The sequence below is a fragment of the Bombina bombina genome, chromosome 4, assembly GCF_027579735.1.
Source record: "Bombina bombina isolate aBomBom1 chromosome 4, aBomBom1.pri, whole genome shotgun sequence".
Taxonomy (NCBI): domain Eukaryota; kingdom Metazoa; phylum Chordata; class Amphibia; order Anura; family Bombinatoridae; genus Bombina; species Bombina bombina.
Window position 1 is genome coordinate 691,798,894 of NC_069502.1, and position 17,996 is coordinate 691,816,889.

The window sequence follows — 17,996 nt, forward strand, 5'->3', positions numbered from 1 at the left end:
GGAAGAAAGAAACGGATTGCTTATACTCGACCTATCACACCCGATAACTAGTGACAATAGGAAATCTTAAATGTTAACAAAGAGGAGGCAATAAATAAACACCAACGCCCGCTGGATAGATACCACAATAACAGAAATGGCTAACCAAACAACGAGAGTAACACATGTATGTGTGTAGCCCTGACCAAAACCTAACTAGCAGTGGTGGCAGTATCACATGTCATACATCACGTCAGAAAAATAAAACAGACTATATCACAATATTGAACAGAATAGACCCCTTCTGTATTCTATGCTTAAACTCTCGCATTTATCATGAGTGCTGTATCAACTCCGTCTAAATTCAGACCACCATTGATGGGAACATATTAAGATAAATCACATAAAAGTTGTCCCACACATGATCATTACTTAGCCCCCAATCAGGTAGAAGGACTTGCAAAGCAGAGCGCATATATACAACAATAGGAGTAAACCCATAAATTAGACCGCACGACAATCACTGATCAAATGCAAATAATCAGCACATAAGTACACCAAACATTATTATAAGATAACAAACCAAGCTCATTTATCAAACCACAATGTCAATAATGTTACCAGACGCACCATGTCTATCAGTATATTCAGTACACTGCAATAAGAACGCAAACAACCCCCTGAATGCAACTACTAACTACATGAGAACCCCCTCATGCACTTAACAATCAAATACAAAATAACTAAACATATACTCAAAATATTAGTTAGCAAAAGGCAATAATAAAAAACGAGCACTTACTATCGTAATACAGCATGCATTTTCCACAAACGAACTCCCAGCAGAGCACTGATATATATGATATCGGAAGTAACAACCGCAGCTTTTAAACGGAAAGACCAGTGGGAACAGCAACCAATCACAAGTGTTACAGAACAGGGTGGAGTGAGTGCACCTTATAATAAGAAATTTGATAGGAAAGCTCTAAACCCTGCAAGATGTTATATAAAATTCGATACAATAATAATTCATATGAGCTCATACGATATTTAAAAGACGAGATTGATCTTTGTGTAAAGGATTACTTTGTTATAAAATGTCTTTGATACATAAATAATATATCACACTGCAGTGGATTGAGACAAAAAATATATAGAGACAAAAATAGAAAGTGTCGCTAAATAGCCGTCTTATTTTTGGACACAAATAGGTAGATAATATCTTGAATAGATGGTAGAAAGTGTCTTAAATAAAAATAATGATTAAAATGTACCTTTAGATGTAGTGTCTTTCACTACTACTTAGAGCAAGTGGCAAACTTTGTTGAAAAAAGGATAGAGATTTGTATCTGCCTTGAGATCAACCTTGTAGAATGAACTGGTGTTCCAAGGGGGTATATTAAATACCAAATGGTGATGAAATGCTATTAGTAATAGCTGTAGATCCTGGGTATTGTTGTTATCCGTTCTGTGCGGTTAAAAGTGCAGGGGTGATCCGGAGAAGTATGTGCAATACCTTATGATGAAAATGTGCTATTAGTAATAGCTGTGGATCCTTTGGTAAGATGTTTTCTGCACAACCTTCCTAAGGTGACGATGTCCCACAAATAACATTCAGTATGGGGTGCGTTCTTTTGTGGGTCTCAAATTGAAGTGATCTCAGGGTGCTTTGTTAGCAACTTACATCCGTTGTAAGGTTTGTAGTTGAGAAACTGTTGTAAAAGTCTATGACTGTATACTGTGGCAGATATAAAATGATCCATGTGTCTTGAATCATAGACACTACTAGAGAATTTGAGCCGTTACTGGCTTACCTGACTGATTATATTGTTGGCGGCAGGTAAATGATTTGATGCGTCTTTCTGTGAAGAAATAGTCTGTGCCGGCTCTGGCCAGTAAAATGTGTAATCCAAACACAATGTATAAAGAGAGTGTGGGCAACTCTACGCGTTTCGGCCGTAGCCTTACAACGGATGTAAGTTGCTAACAAAGCACCCTGAGATCACTTCAATTTGAGACCCACAAAAGAACGCACCCCATACTGAATGTTATTTGTGGGACATCGTCACCTTAGGAAGGTTGTGAAGAAAACATCTTACCAAAGGATCCACAGCTATTACTAATAGCACATTTTCATCATAAGGTATTGCACATACTTCTCCGGATCACCCCTGCACTTTTAACCGCACAGAACGGATAACAACAATACCCAGGATCTACAGCTATTACTAATAGCATTTCATCACCATTTGGTATTTAATATACCCCCTTGGAACACCAGTTCATTCTACAAGGTTGATCTCAAGGCAGATACAAATCTCTATCCTTTTTTTCAACGAAGTTTGCCACTAGCTCTAAGTAGTAGTGAAAGACACTACATCTAAAGGTACATTTTAATCATTATTTTTATTTAAGACACTTTCTACCATCTATTCAAGATATTATCTACCTATTTGTGTCCAAAAATAAGACGGCTATTTAGCGACACTTTCTATTTTTGGCTCTATATATTTTTTGTCTCAATCCACTGCAGTGTGATATATTATTTATGTATCAAAGACATTTTATAACAAAGTAATCCTTTACACAAAGATCAATCTCGTCTTTTAAATATCGTATGAGCTCATATGAATTATTATTGTATCGAATTTTATATAACATTGTTTTAATTTTTTTTTGAATATCAATTCCTGCTATTTCTTGTATTAAATACATATTGCACTGAATTAATTACTAACATAACTTAGAAATCAGACGTACCCCTTAATAAAATTTACAAGTTTAACCAAATATACTACTTTTTTCTACAGACGCAAATAATATATACTATACTCACATATCTCTACAAATATTTAGACATTTAACAGCTCCCCTCACCTGTTTTAAATCAACCAATCACAAGTGCTAATGGGCCAACACCCCTGAAAGAACGGAAACCCGTATGAGCTCATCTGACACAAGCCCATTAAACCGATGATACCAACACAGTGATCAGGGGGGAGTACAATTAACACAGAAGATTTACACCTAATATGCGCACAGAATTTATATTCCAACATATACAATAGATGCATGGAATTTGCCTCAAATTATACCGCCAACCACACATTCAACACCAATGCAGCCTTATAAAATCAATGCAGCGATCAAAAACTGATAGAAACATAGCCAACTTAGCAAGATGACACATAGTAATGGGTATATCTCAGCAATCTCAGGGGAGGCAAATAAGTCAAATAAAGCACAAGCTTATTGCAGGTGGCCTAGTACTATCTGTGAGCATTATGTGCTAATCATTCACCGGCAAACGCCATCACACATATATGTATGGCATTGTGACTTGGTTTCAACCCTCACCAAAAATAAAAATAAAAACTACTACAAATACACAAGTGTCCATCATAACCATCAACATCACAGTCCAATCACCCATGTGACCATGGGGATAACAAAAAGTTAAACAAATCCAAATGACAATAAACAGCCACATAATGTCAATATAGTGGCAGAGGGGAAACCCAGTGATATATAAGGAGGTCTCACCCCACTAGTAATACAACAAACCAATGGAAACATGGGGGCGGTACATACTACAAGTACACGGGGGACCAATCAATGTCACAGGCCACATCCACATGGAGATCAAACAAACACGCATAAGATATAATATGCGTGACATCTTGAAAAAAAATGGTATCCATATAGAAGGAACAGGAAAGCACCCAAGGAAGGTGACAAGCACAGCCAAGTTACTCTTAGCAATAGAACATTCACAGAAACAAATAATGCTCAATTTGAACATTTCAATAAAATAAACTATAATCAATGCTGGCATTCAGGCCAACTGGAGTGAGAGTACCAAGCATGTGTATCCACATTGCTTCACATTTCAATAGTTCATGGTTTCTGACCTCTTTTCAGGGGGGCCACTCTATCAATCAGCATGGCTCTGAGTGATGAGATAGGATGTTGTTTTTCAAGAAAATGCCTTGCCACTGTCTGATCCGAGTGTCCATCTTTCAAAGCTGTTCTAAGTGCACTCTTGTGGTTAGCAAGTCTTTCACTACAGAGAGAGAAACGTCTACCAGTGGCTCTCTGGAAAAAAACACTACATTTAGACAAAGAAGAATGGAACGTAGAACTACACCAATGGCGAATACCAATGATACCAGTGGTGGTGACTCGAGCGGATCTGAGTCTGCTTCTGGTAACACACTCGATACAAGACAACATACAAAAATACAGACAAGATCACAAAAGAAACCACTGTTACCGTCAAAAATTTCTCAATAGAGGATATGATACAATATGATCGAGACAATTTGATCCAAAGGAAGCATTAACAGATCAGTGACAAGGATGAATTCCCGAACCACTTCATCACTAATTACACACCTGCAACTCCAAATGTAAGAAGGTTATTAATAGAAATTGGTCTATCATTAGAGGTGACGGATCTCTACCTTTCAAGGATAAATCGCCACCTAGGTTGGTTCATAGACGTGGTCGTAGCCTGAAATCTCTGCTTTTGAAGACTGATCCTTGGAAAAAAGATAAGACATGGCTCCATAGGGTGAGAAATGGCTGCTACAAGTGTGGAAGCTGTGTTACTTGTAGCACCCTCCTCACAGGAGAGAAGTTCCACCATCCTGGAACTACCAAGATCTATTGGATCAGACATTGATTGACCTGCAACTCTGACTTTGTTATCTATTTTTTGTCTTGTCCCTGTGGACGCTACTATGTTGGCAAGACAAGTACTACTTTCTGTGAAAGACTTGCTAACCACAAGAGTGCAATTAGAACAGCTTTGAAAGATGGACACTCGGATCAGCCAGTGGCAAGGCATTTTCTTGAAAAACAACATCCTATCTCATCACTCAGGGCCATGCTGATTGATAGAGTGGCCCCCCTGAAAAGAGGTGGCGACAGAAACCGTGAACTATTGAAATGTGAAGCAATGTGGATACACAGGCTTGGTACTCTCACTCCAGTTGGCCTGAATGCCAGCATTGATTATAGTTTATTTTACTGAAATGTTCAAATTGAGCATTAGTTGTTTCTGTGAATGTTCTATTGCTAAGAGTAACTTGGCTGTGCTTGTCACCTTCTTCCTTGGGTGCCTTCCTGTTCCTTCTATATGAACACCATTTTTTTCAAGATGTCACGCATATTATATCTTATGTGTGTTTGTTGTGATTTCCATGTGGATGTGGCCTGTGACATTGATTGGTCCCCGTGTACTTGTAGTATGTACGGCCCCCATGTTTCCATTGGTTTGTTGTATTACTAGTTCGGTGAGACCTCCTTATATATTACTGGGTTTCCCCTCTCCCACTATATTGACATCATGTGGCTGTTTATTGTCATTTGGATTTGTTTAACTTTTTGAAATCCCCATGGTCATATGGAAGATTGGACTGTGATGTTAATGGTTATGATGGACACTTGTGTATTTGTAGTAGTTTTTATTTTTATTTTTGGTGAGGGTTGAAACCAAGTCACAATGCCATACATATATGTGTGATGGCGTTTGCCGGTGAATGATTAGCACATAATGCTCACAGATAGTACTAGGCCACCTGCAATAAGCTTGTGCTTTATTTGACTTATTTGCATCCCCTGAGATTGCTGAGATTTACCCATTATTATGTGTCATCTTGATAAGTTGGCTATGTTTCTATCAGTTTTTAATCTCTGCATTGATTTTATAAGGCTGCATTGGTGTTGAATGTGTGGTTGGCGGTATAATTTGAGGCAAATTCTATGCATCTATTGTATATGTTGGAATATAAATTCTGTGTGCATATTTACGCTTCGGTGTTAATTGTACTCCCCCCTGATCACTGTGTTGGTATCATCTGTTTAATGGGCTTGTGTCAGATGAGCTCATACGGGTTTCCGTTCTTTCAGGGGTGTTGGCCCATTAGCATTTGTGATTGGTTGCTGTTCCCACTGGTCTTTCCATTTAAAAGCCGCGGTTGTTACTTCCGATATCATAGATATCAGTGCTCTGCTGGGAGTTCATTTGTGAAAAATGCATGCTGTATTACGATAGTAAGTGCTTGTTTTTTTATTATTGCCTTTCGCTAACTAATATTTTGAGTATATGTTTAGTTATTTTGTATTTGATTGTTAAGTGCATGAGGGGGTTCTCATGTAGTTAGTAGTTGCATTCAGAGGTTGTTTGCATCCTTATTGTGGTGTACTGAATATACTGATAGACATTTTGCGTCTGGTAACATTATTGACATCGTGGTTTGATAAATGAGCTTGGTTTGTGATCTTATAATAATGTTTGGTGTACTTATGTGCTGATTATTTGCATTTGATCAGTGATTGTCGTGCGGTCTAATTTATGGGTTTACTCATATTGTTGTATATATGCGCTCTGCTTTGCAAGGTTGTTAGCCCTCTATTTAAGTCCTTCTACCTGATTGGGGGCTAAGTAATGATCATGTGTGGGACAACTTTTATATGATTTATCTTAATATGTTCCCATCAATGGTGGTCTGAATTTAGACGGAGTTGATACAGCACTCATGATACATGCGAGAGTTTAAGCATAGAATACAGAAGGGGTCTATTCTGTTCAATATTGTGATATAGTCTGTTTCATTTTTATGACGTGATGTATGACATGTGATACTGCCACCACTGCTAGTTAGGTTTTTTGTCAGGGCTACACACATACATGTGTTACTCTCGTTGTTTGGTTAGCCATTTCTGTTATTGAGGTATCTATCCAGCGGGTGTTGGTGTTTATTTATTGCCTCATCTTTGTTAACATTTAAGATTTCCTATTGTCACTAGTTATCGGGTGTGATAGGTTGAGTATAAGCAATACGTTTCTTTCTTCCTTGGTTTTTAACTTGATGAGCTCTGATATGGGCTTATGTGTCTTCTGTCTGTGGTGATGGGTTATCAATGTTATATTTAACTACTATGTGTTTTTTTATATGTTGTATTGTTCAATTGGACCACAATGGTATATTTTGTATTCTTTCAGATCGTATATTGTCTTGAAGAAGGCCCATCAATGGGTCGAAACGTTGACATCTACAATTAATATGAATTTAACTTGGAAATAAAGATATACTATTTTGTCGCTATACAAATCCTGTGAGTGCCCTCCTACATTTTGATACTAATACACGAGGATAGCACCCGGAACATGATTACACTCTTGTGGAAGCAGTGCTGGGCTACCGGCTATGGATTATATATATATATATACATATATATATATATATATATATATATATAAACATATTAATATTTAAAGAGGTCTATCGTGTCAGCAAGGGGATCACTCCTTCAACCACTTGCTGAGTTTCTGGACTTTCATCTGCAGCCAATGGTTAAGAGGATGCAATCATACACACAAGACTCAAATGCCTTCATTCAATCTATTACCCAAATAGATGATTTACAACCAACTGATCTACTTGTGACGATGGATGTCTGTAGTCTGTACACGGTAATCCCCCACAAATTGGGGATTGCAGCCGTGGTTAACCATCTACGAAAGAGTCCCTATGTGGGACCCCCAGAGGAGGTTCTGGTGGATCTTCTAAAGATATGCTTGGAGAATAACTTTTTCCGGTTCGAGAACACTTTTTACTTACAAATCGAAGGGACCGCGATGGGGTCAAACATGGCACCATCGTTGGCCAACCTGTTTATGGCGGAATATGAGTCCATACAAATGAAGGTGTACCAAATGGATGCCATTCTATACTATTGTCGTTACATAGACGACGTCTTTCTGATATGGCGGGATGGCGAACAGGCCCTGAACGACTGGATCCTTACCTTAAACGGGATGGATAGTACCATTAAATTCCAACATTCGGCCAACAGTGTCACAGTTGATTTTCTGGATGTCAGAGTGTTTAAAACATCTAATAAGCTGGGTACCACGTTGTTCCGGAAGAAAACAGACCGTAACACACTACTACATGCCAGAAGTTGCCACCAGCCTGCACTCATACGGAACATTCCTAAAGCACAATACCAAAGGGTGATAAGGAACAACACAAATACAGATCTGATGCAGACTCAGTTGTCAGAAATGACACAAAGATTCCTTCAACGCGGATATAACAAAAAGAATTTGGAGCAACAACGTGAATCGGCTCTCCTAGCCCAACAAGAACAAAGCACCAAAAGTATTACACCAAATCGCCAACTCACGTTTGTGACCACGTATAACCCAGACCAACACCAGATTGCCAAAGCAATAAAGGAAGATTCTCCAGAGTGACCCCACATTACCATTCACTGAATGGGCAGCACCACGATTGGCATATCGCAGGGGTAGGAGTCTTAGAGATCTACTAGTAAAGACTGATATCCCTTTAAAAAATGAGAAACAAACCTGGCTGAAGAGAAAAATTGGATGCTATAAATGCATTAGTTGTGTAACCTGTAACAGCATGCACACTGGCATGACATTTCAACATCCTGATTGTCGTAAGAGGTATCAGATCAAATACTTCCTGACATGCACAACCCAATTCATCGTATATTTTCTTAATTGCCCATGTGGGAAATTCTATACCGGCATGACAACTGATGACGCCAGAGTAAGGATGGCGAATCACCGCTCAAGTATCAGATCGGCAATCAACACGGGAAAGGCAGAACATCCGGTGGCCCGCCATTTCCTGGAAGCAGGACATACTGTGAGCGACTTACGCTTCAGAATTATCGATCACGTGCCAGTCCTACGAAGAGGAGGGAAACGAGCCAAGATACTGCTGAGAAAAGAAGCACGCTGGATTCATGAATTGTGCACACTGGCCCCGAGAGGTCTAAATATACAGACGGGGTGGCAGAACTTTCTATAATTGATACGAGATGTGAGAGTCCACTGACCCATTGATTCTATGCCCATGAGGGCTAATGAGAGTCTACTTCCCACTCTTGAGTTACTTTTCCTTTTTGGAGTTGAAATTACTTCACCTAATTGTACCAAGTATGGTGTACCATGATTTCCATTCGTTAGATATTTAATTTTGAATATAGAAATATATGAGGTGTGCTATGTTTTCATTTGTTTTTAATCTTACTTTATTGCACTTGTCACATGTCCATATTTTGGTAATGTCTGTGACTGGTATGCTTTCTATACATGCTCAATTATTTGATAGTGATTTTTTGTTGTCAATGTATGGCGGTTTGTGTCTATGACTTTGGATGCCTGGAAGTGACTGGCATTTTATTCTACATGTCGCGTTTGGGTTAGTTTAATGATTAATATGTGTATACTCTGGCCAATATGGTTGGACTCAAAGTGTTAGTGCACAGTTTTATTTTTATTTTATTTTCACTATGTGAGACATGGTCTTTTGCACTTTTTGAGATGAAGCCCCCTGATGGGGGGTAGGTTAAACCTTGTCGACCCTATAGAGGGTATTCTATTTGGGTAGATATTTTGGATATTTAGGTGGGTAATAGGTCCTCTTATACCACATGATGGAGTGGAATTATTATTTTTGTCATTTTATTTATTTTCCTTATTTATTTTTCTATTTTATATTATTGTTCTTGAGGTATGAGGTTTTATAATGGGGTAATTGTGCAACATTATTTGGCAGATGACTGACTGGATTATGCCACATGTTGTTTCTGTTTGGTTCCTTTGAAAATTAGAATTTTTGATATTGGTATGGGTTGTTGTTTCTTTTTTTTGCCTTGTTGTGGATTAAAATAATAGATGGTTGTTCAGGTTGGGAAAGATATTATACACTATTTGATAGGCTTGCTGGATCTGAACACATGTATGTTATAAGCATACAACGTATACAGTTCTTTTTGCCCCTCTTTTTCCCGAGATTAACTTAGCCATCCGCTTTGAGAGTGGCTCATGGTGCCACATCATGTACTGAATTGGCACTGTAGACAGCCAACATTGGGGTTGACATTGGCTACCGTAATGACCGCGGAGGCTAGTGAGGATGATGGCGGTTGTGGATGTCAGCTATGCCATCGTGATGTTGTGTGTGTAACGTTTTGTTGGCACTTTACGCGGCCAAATTCGGGGTTGGAGTTCTGTATTCGGGTTACCATAGCAACCGCCACATTAGGCATTGGTGATCGCGGCGTGTTGTTCGAACTGTGAATTGTGCCTTTTTGATGTCATGTGATTAGTGTGGTATAAGGACTTGGAGCGCTGACATTTAGAGGTGTGTAGGGTCATTGAATATGGCCTGTTACGTAGCAGGGGGACCTGTTTACTGTGGGAACTATGACAACCATCAGAGCAGCGGTTCCGGCATCGCTCGTGATAGTGAGTCTACTAGGTCACATGCAGCCAATCAGCTCAGGTGTTTACATGTTGTACTCTCGCAGTTGGCTTACGGTGTTTTGAAAGGCGTGGGCTTGTGAGACGTATCGGCTGAGCCTATCACATAACAGGGGTGTGTGATCTCCGCCTATCAGATGTTGTTTTCCTTTCTATCAGTATTAGTGAACCACGGACAATATTGAGCATGTATATGATCGGATACGGTTTATGACAAATTAACACCACACACACACAGAGATAATATTATATATACACAGGCATGAATCTATGTACATTTTTCACTAAGTTAATGTGTATTTGAGTCTTAAACACTAGGATCAATGCCGGTTTTGCACACGGCTCATTTTCCTTTGCACATGGCACATTTTGATTGGTAGGACACTATGGGGAGCGGTTTAGGGGCCTTTAAATGTTTGCTTTTTTCACCTGTTGTTTGTCAGAAGAAGGGACGCTGTTGGTCCCGAAACGTCACAATAAAGGATATTTTATTTGATACTGCTGTCCATAGTCCAGTGAGTGCTTTTATCTCCTCATTTTCTAAATACCTGGCTATAGCACCCTGGCAAGTTGCGGTCTGTTGGTGAGAGTGCATATACCACTAACAAACTTCTATATATATAATTTATGCTTACCTGATAAATTACTTTCTCCAACGGTGTGTCCGGTCCACGGCGTCATCCTTACTTGTGGGATATTCTCTTCCCCAACAGGAAATGGCAAAGAGTCCCAGCAAAGCTGGTCACATGATCCCTCCTAGGCTCCGCCCACCCCAGTCATTCGACCGATGGACAGGAGGAAATATATATAGGAGAAACCATATGATACCGTGGTGACTGTAGTTAGAGAAAATAATTCATCAGACCTGATTAAAAAACCAGGGCGGGCCGTGGACTGGACACACCGTTGGAGAAAGTAATTTATCAGGTAAGCATAAATTCTGTTTTCTCCAACATTGGTGTGTCCGGTCCACGGCGTCATCCTTACTTGTGGGAACCAATACCAAAGCTTTAGGACACGGATGAAGGGAGGGAGCAAATCAGGTCACCTAAACGGAAGGCACCACAGCTTGCAAAACCTTTCTCCCAAAAATAGCCTCCGAAGAAGCAAAAGTATCAAATTTGTAAAATTTGGCAAAAGTGTGCAGTGAAGACCAAGTCGCTGCCTTACATATCTGGTCAACAGAAGCCTCGTTCTTGAAGGCCCATGTGGAAGCCACAGCCCTAGTGGAGTGAGCTGTGATTCTTTCAGGAGGCTGCCGTCCGGCAGTCTCATAAGCCAAACGGATAATGCTTTTAAGCCAAAAGGAAAGAGAGGTAGAAGTCGCTTTTTGACCTCTCCTTTTACCAGAATAAACAACAAACAAGGAAGATGTTTGTCTGAAATCTTTAGTAGCCTCTAAATAGAACTTTAGAGCACGGACAACGTCCAAATTGTGTAACAAACGTTCCTTCTTTGAAACTGGATTCGGACACAAAGAAGGTACAACTATCTCCTGGTTAATATTTTTGTTAGAAACAACTTTAGGAAGAAAACCAGGCTTAGTACGCAAAACCACCTTATCTGCATGGAACACCAGATAAGGAGGAGAACACTGCAGAGCAGATAACTCTGAAACTCTTCTAGCAGAAGAAATTGCAACCAAAAACAAAACTTTCCAAGATAGTAACTTAATATCTATGGAATGTAAGGGTTCAAACGGAACCCCTTGAAGAACTGAAAGAACTAGATTTAGACTCCAGGGAGGAGTCAAAGGTCTGTAAACAGGCTTGATCCTAACCAGAGCCTGAACAAATGCTTGAACATCTGGCACAGCTGCCAGTCTTTTGTGTAGTAAGACAGATAAAGCAGAGATCTGTCCCTTTAGAGAACTTGCAGATAATCCTTTCTCCAAACCTTCTTGAAGAAAGGAGAGAATCTTAGGAATTTTTATCTTATTCCATGGGAATCCTTTGGATTCACACCAACAGATATATTTTTTCCATATTTTATGGTAAATTTTTCTAGTTACAGGTTTTCTGGCCTGAACCAGAGTATCTATCACCGAATCTGAAAACCCACGCTTTGATAGAATCAAGCGTTCAATCTCCAAGCCGTCAGTTGGAGGGAGACCAGATTTGGGTGTTCGAATGGACCTTGAACAAGAAGGTCCTGTCTCAAAGGTAGCTTCCATGGTGGAGCCGATGACATATTCACCAGGTCTGCATACCAAGTCCTGCGTGGCCACGCAGGAGCTATCAAGATCACCGAGGCCCTTTCCTGATTGATCCTGGCTACCAGCCTGGGAATGAGAGGAAACGGTGGGAATACATAAGCTAGGTTGAAAATCCAAGGTGCTACTAGTGCGTCTACTAGGGTCGCCCTGGGATCCCTGGATCTGGACCCGTAGCAAGGAACCTTGAAGTTCTGACGAGACGCCATCAGATCCATGTCTGGAATGCCCCATAATTGAGTTATTTGGGCAAAGATTTCCGGATGGAGTTCCCATTCCCCCGGATGAAAAGTCTGACGACTCAGAAAATCCGCTTCCCAATTTTCCACTCCTGGGATGTGGATCGCAGACAAGTGGCAGGAGTGATCCTCCGCCCATTTAATTATTTTGGTCACTTCTTTCATCGCCAGGGAACTCTTTGTTCCCCCTTGATGATTGATATAAGCAACAGTCGTCATGTTGTCTGATTGGAACCTTATGAATTTGGCCTTTGCTAGTTGAGGCCAAGCTCTGAGAGCATTGAATATCGCTCTTAGTTCCAGAATGTTTATCGGGAGAAGAGACTCTTCCCGAGACCATAGACCACGAGCTTTCAGGGATTCCCAGACCGCACCCCAGCCCACTAGACTGGCGTCGGTCGTGACAATGACCCACTCTGGCCTGCGGAAGCTCATTCCCTGGGACAGATGGTCCAGGGTCAGCCACCAACGGAGTGAATCTCTGGTCTTTTGATCTACTTGAATCATTGGAGACAAGTGTGTATAATCCCCATTCCACTGTTTGAGCATGCACAGTTGTAATGGTCTTAGATGAATTCGTGCAAAAGGAACTATGTCCATTGTTGCAACCATCAATCCTATTACTTCCATGCACTGCGCTATGGAAGGACGAGGAACAGAATGAAGCACTTGACAAGAGCTTAGAAGTTTTGATTTTCTGACCTCTGTCAGAAAAATCCTCATTTCTAAGGAATCTATTATTGTTCCCAAGAAGGGAACTCTTGTAGACGGGGACAGAGAACTCTTTTCTTTGTTCACCTTCCATCCGTGAGATGTGAGAAAGGCTAGAACGATGTCCGTATGAGCCTTTGCCTTTGACAGGGACGACACTTGTATTAGAATGTCGTCCAAGTAAGGTACTACTGCAATGCCCCTTGGTCTTAGAACCGCTAGAAGGGACCCTAGCACCTTTGTGAAAATCCTTGGAGCAGTGGCTAATCCGAATGGAAGAGCCACAAACTGGTAATGTTTGTCCAGAAAAGCGAACCTTAGGAACTGATGATGTTCCTTGTGGATAGGGATATGTAGGTACGCATCCTTTAGATCCACGGTAGTCATAAATTGACTTTCCTGGATGGTGGATAGAATCGTTTGAATAGTTTCCATTTTGAACGAAGGTACCCTGAGAAATTTGTTTAGGATCTTCAAATCCAAAATTGGTCTGAACGTTCCCTCTTTTTTGGGAACTACTAACAGATTGGAATAAAATCCCATTCCTTGTTCCTTTATTGGAACTGGGTGTATCACTCCCATCTTTAACAGGTCTTCTACACAATGTAAGAATGCCTGTCTCTTTATTTGGTTTGAGGATAAGTGAGACTTGTGGAACCTTCCCCTTGGGGGTAGTTCCTTGAATTCCAGGAGATAACCTTGAGAAACTATTTCTAGTGCCCAAGGATCCTGAACATCTCTTGCCCAAGCCTGAGCAAAGAGAGAGAGTCTGCCCCCCACCAGATCCGGTCCGGATCGGGGGCTACTCCTTCATGCTGTCTTGTTAGCAGTGGCAGGCTTCTTGGCCTGCTTACCCTTGTTCCAGCCTTGCATTGGTTTCCAGACTGGTTTGGGTTGTGAGGCATTACCCTCTTGCTTAGAGGATGCAGAATTAGAGGCTGGTCCATTTCTGCGAAAGGGACGAAAATTAGGCTTATTTTTAGCCTTAAAAGACCTATCCTGTGGAAGGGCGTGGCCCTTTCCCCCAGTGATGTCTGAAATAATCTCTTTCAAATCAGGTCCAAATAAAGTTTTACCTTTGAAAGGAATGTTAAGTAATTTTGTCTTGGATGACACATCCGCTGACCAAGACTTTAGCCAAAGCGCTCTACGCGCCACAATAGCAAACCCTGAATTTTTCGCCGCTAATTTTGCTAATTGCAAAGCGGCATCTAAAATAAAAGAGTTAGCCAATTTAAGTGCGTGAACTCTGTCCATAACCTCCTCATATGGAGTTTCTCTACTGAGCGACTTTTCTAGTTCCTCGAACCAGAACCACGCTGCCGTAGTGACAGGAACAATGCATGAAATTGGTTGTAGAAGGTAGCCTTGCTGTACAAAAATCTTTTTAAGCAAACCTTCCAATTTTTTATCCATAGGATCTTTGAAAGCACAACTATCTTCGATAGGAATAGTAGTGCGTTTGTTTAAAGTAGAAACTGCCCCCTCGACCTTGGGGACTGTCTGCCATAAGTCCTTTCTGGGGTCGACCATAGGAAATAATTTCTTAAATATAGGGGGAGGAACAAAAGGTATGCCGGGCTTTTCCCACTCTTTATTTACTATGTCCGCCACCCGCTTGGGTATAGGAAAAGCGTTGGGGGGCACCGGAACCTCTAGGAACCTGTCCATCTTGCATAATTTCTCTGGAATGACCAAATTGTCACAATCATCCAGAGTAGATAATACCTCCTTAAGCAGTGTGCGGAGATGTTCTAATTTAAATTTAAATGTCACTGAGCTCGCATTCTATTGGCTGATCGGATTAGGGGTTAATAACTTTATTATAGTAGCGGTGAGGTCCGGTCGGCAGATTAGGGGTTAATTACTGTAGGTAGCTGGCGGCGACGTTGTGGGGGGCAGATTAGGGGTTAATAAATATAATATAGGGGTCGGCGGTGTTAGGGGCAGCAGATTAAGGGTACATAGGGATAACGTAGGTTGCGGCGGTGTACGGAGCGGCAGATTAGGGGTTAATAATATAATGCAGGGGTCAGCGATAGCGGCGGCGGCAGAATAGGGGTTAATAAGTGTAAGGTTAGGGGTGTTTAGACTCGGGGTTCATGTTAGGGTGTTAGGTGCAGACTTAGGAAGTGTTTCCCCATAGGAAACAATGGGGCTGCGTTAGGAGCTGAACGCTGCTTTTTTGCAGGTGTTAGGTTTTTTTTCAGCTCAAAGTGCCCCATTGTTTCCTATGGGGGAATCGTGCACGAGCACGTTTTTGAAGCTGGCCGCGTCCGTAAGCACCGCTGGTATTGAGAGTTGCAGTGGCGGTAAATATGCTATACGCTCCTTTTTTGGAGCCTAACGCAGCCCCTCAGAGAACTCTAAATACCAGCGGTATTTAAAAGGTGCTGCCAGAAAAAAGCACGCGTAGCTAACGCACCCCTTCTAACGCAAAACTCTAAATCTAGGTGTTAGTGAGTTATTAGCATAAAAAAGAAGCAACTTTTTCTTTTCTTTTTATACTCATAAATGCATTCTGCAACCCCTCTTAAAACACCTTACTGGTGGCTCAGAAGGATCCATGGTGTACTGCAACCCGCATTTCTGCTTGTTATAGAACATAGGAATGTAAAATATGCATTTTGCGCATCTTGTTTCTCAATTTAAATCTTACGCTGGTCAGGTTAGCGCACATGAAAACTTAAGGAGTGTTAAATATTACATATAACATATAAAAAAATATATATAAATTATTGAAAATTATTAAACATACTGTAAAATATATAGATATATTCTATGGATTATTTAGAATGTTTTACTGTATGTTTAGTAATTTTTAATAATTTATATTAATTTGTAATATCATTTATAATATTTTAAATATTTTATATATATTATTTCAATAACGTGCCTTAAGAACACTGTTTCATGTGAAATAACCCATCCCCACAAAACGCATAATTTACATTCCTATGTTCTTCACATAGGAAATAATGTAATTTTTATTATTAAATATATATTTCTATATATATCTGATACTATTCATGTAAAATACATATCTATACCTAGCGCTACGGAATCAGGTTCAGCTTGATGAGAAATTTTTCCTGAATCTGAAATTTCTCCCTCAGACAAAACCTCCCTCATGGCCCCTTCAGATTGGTGTGAGGGTATGACAGAACAATTATCATCAGCGTCCTCTTGCTCTTCAGTGTTTAAAACAGAGCAATCGCGCTTTCTCTGATAAGTAGGCATTTTGGATAAAATATTTGCTATGGAGTTATCCATTACAGCCGTTAATTGTTGCATGGTAATAAGTATTGGCGCACTAGATGTACTAGGGGCCTCCTGCATGGGCAAAACTGGTGTAGACACAGTAGGAGATGATGTAGTATCATGTTTACTCCCCTCATTTGAGGAATCATCTTGGGCAATATCATTATTTGTGGCAGTACTGTCCTTACTTTGTTTGGACGCTATGGCACAATTATCACATAAATTTAAATGGGGAGACACATTGGCTTTCATACATATAGAACATAGCTTATCTGAAGGTACAGACATGTTAAACAGGCTTAAACTTGTCAACAATGCACAAAAAACGTTTTAAAATAAAACCGTTACTGTCACTTTAAATTTCAAACAGAAAACACTTTATTACTGAATATGTGAAAAAGTATGAAGGAATTGTTCAAAAATTACCAAATTTTAACCACAGTGTCTTAAAGCCTTAAAAGTATTGCACACCAAATTTCAGAGCTTTAACCCTTAAAATAACGGAACCGGAGCCGTTTTTCAATTTAACCCCTATACAGTCCCAGATACAGTCTTTGCTAAGACCCAACCAAGCCCTGAGGGGAATACGATACCAAATGACGCCTTCTAAAAGCTTTTTCAGAGATTCTTAGATCCTCACACATGCATCTGCATGCCCTGCTCTCAAAAAACAACTGCGCATTAATGGCGCGAAAATGAGGCTCAGTCTATGAGTAGAAAGGCCCCCTGACTGAAAAAGGTGTCCAATACAGTGCCTGCCGTTTTATAAACGTTCCCCAAGATTATAAATGTCAATAGTTAGCCTAAATTTGAATAATATGCACAAATAAAGCAATCGATTTAGCCCATAAAAATGTCTAACAGTTTTTTAGCCCATAATAAGCCCTTTATTCTGTTTGTTTTTGACTAAGAAAATGGCTTACCGGTCCCCATGAGGGGAAATGACAGCCTTCCAGCATTACACAGTCTTGTTAGAAATATGGCTAGTCATACCTTAAGCAGAAAAGTCTGCTAACTGTTTCCCCCAACTGAAGTTACTTCATCTCAACAGTCCTATGTGGAAACAGCAATCGATTTTAGTTACTGTCTGCTAAAATCATCTTCCTCTTACAAACAGAAATCTTCATCCTTTTCTGTTTCAGAGTAAATAGTACATACCAGCACTATTTTAAAATAACAAACACTTGATAGAAGAATAAAAACTACATTTAAACACCAAAAAACTCTTAACCATCTCCGTGGAGATGTTGCCTGTGCAACGGCAAAGAGAATGACTGGGGTGGGC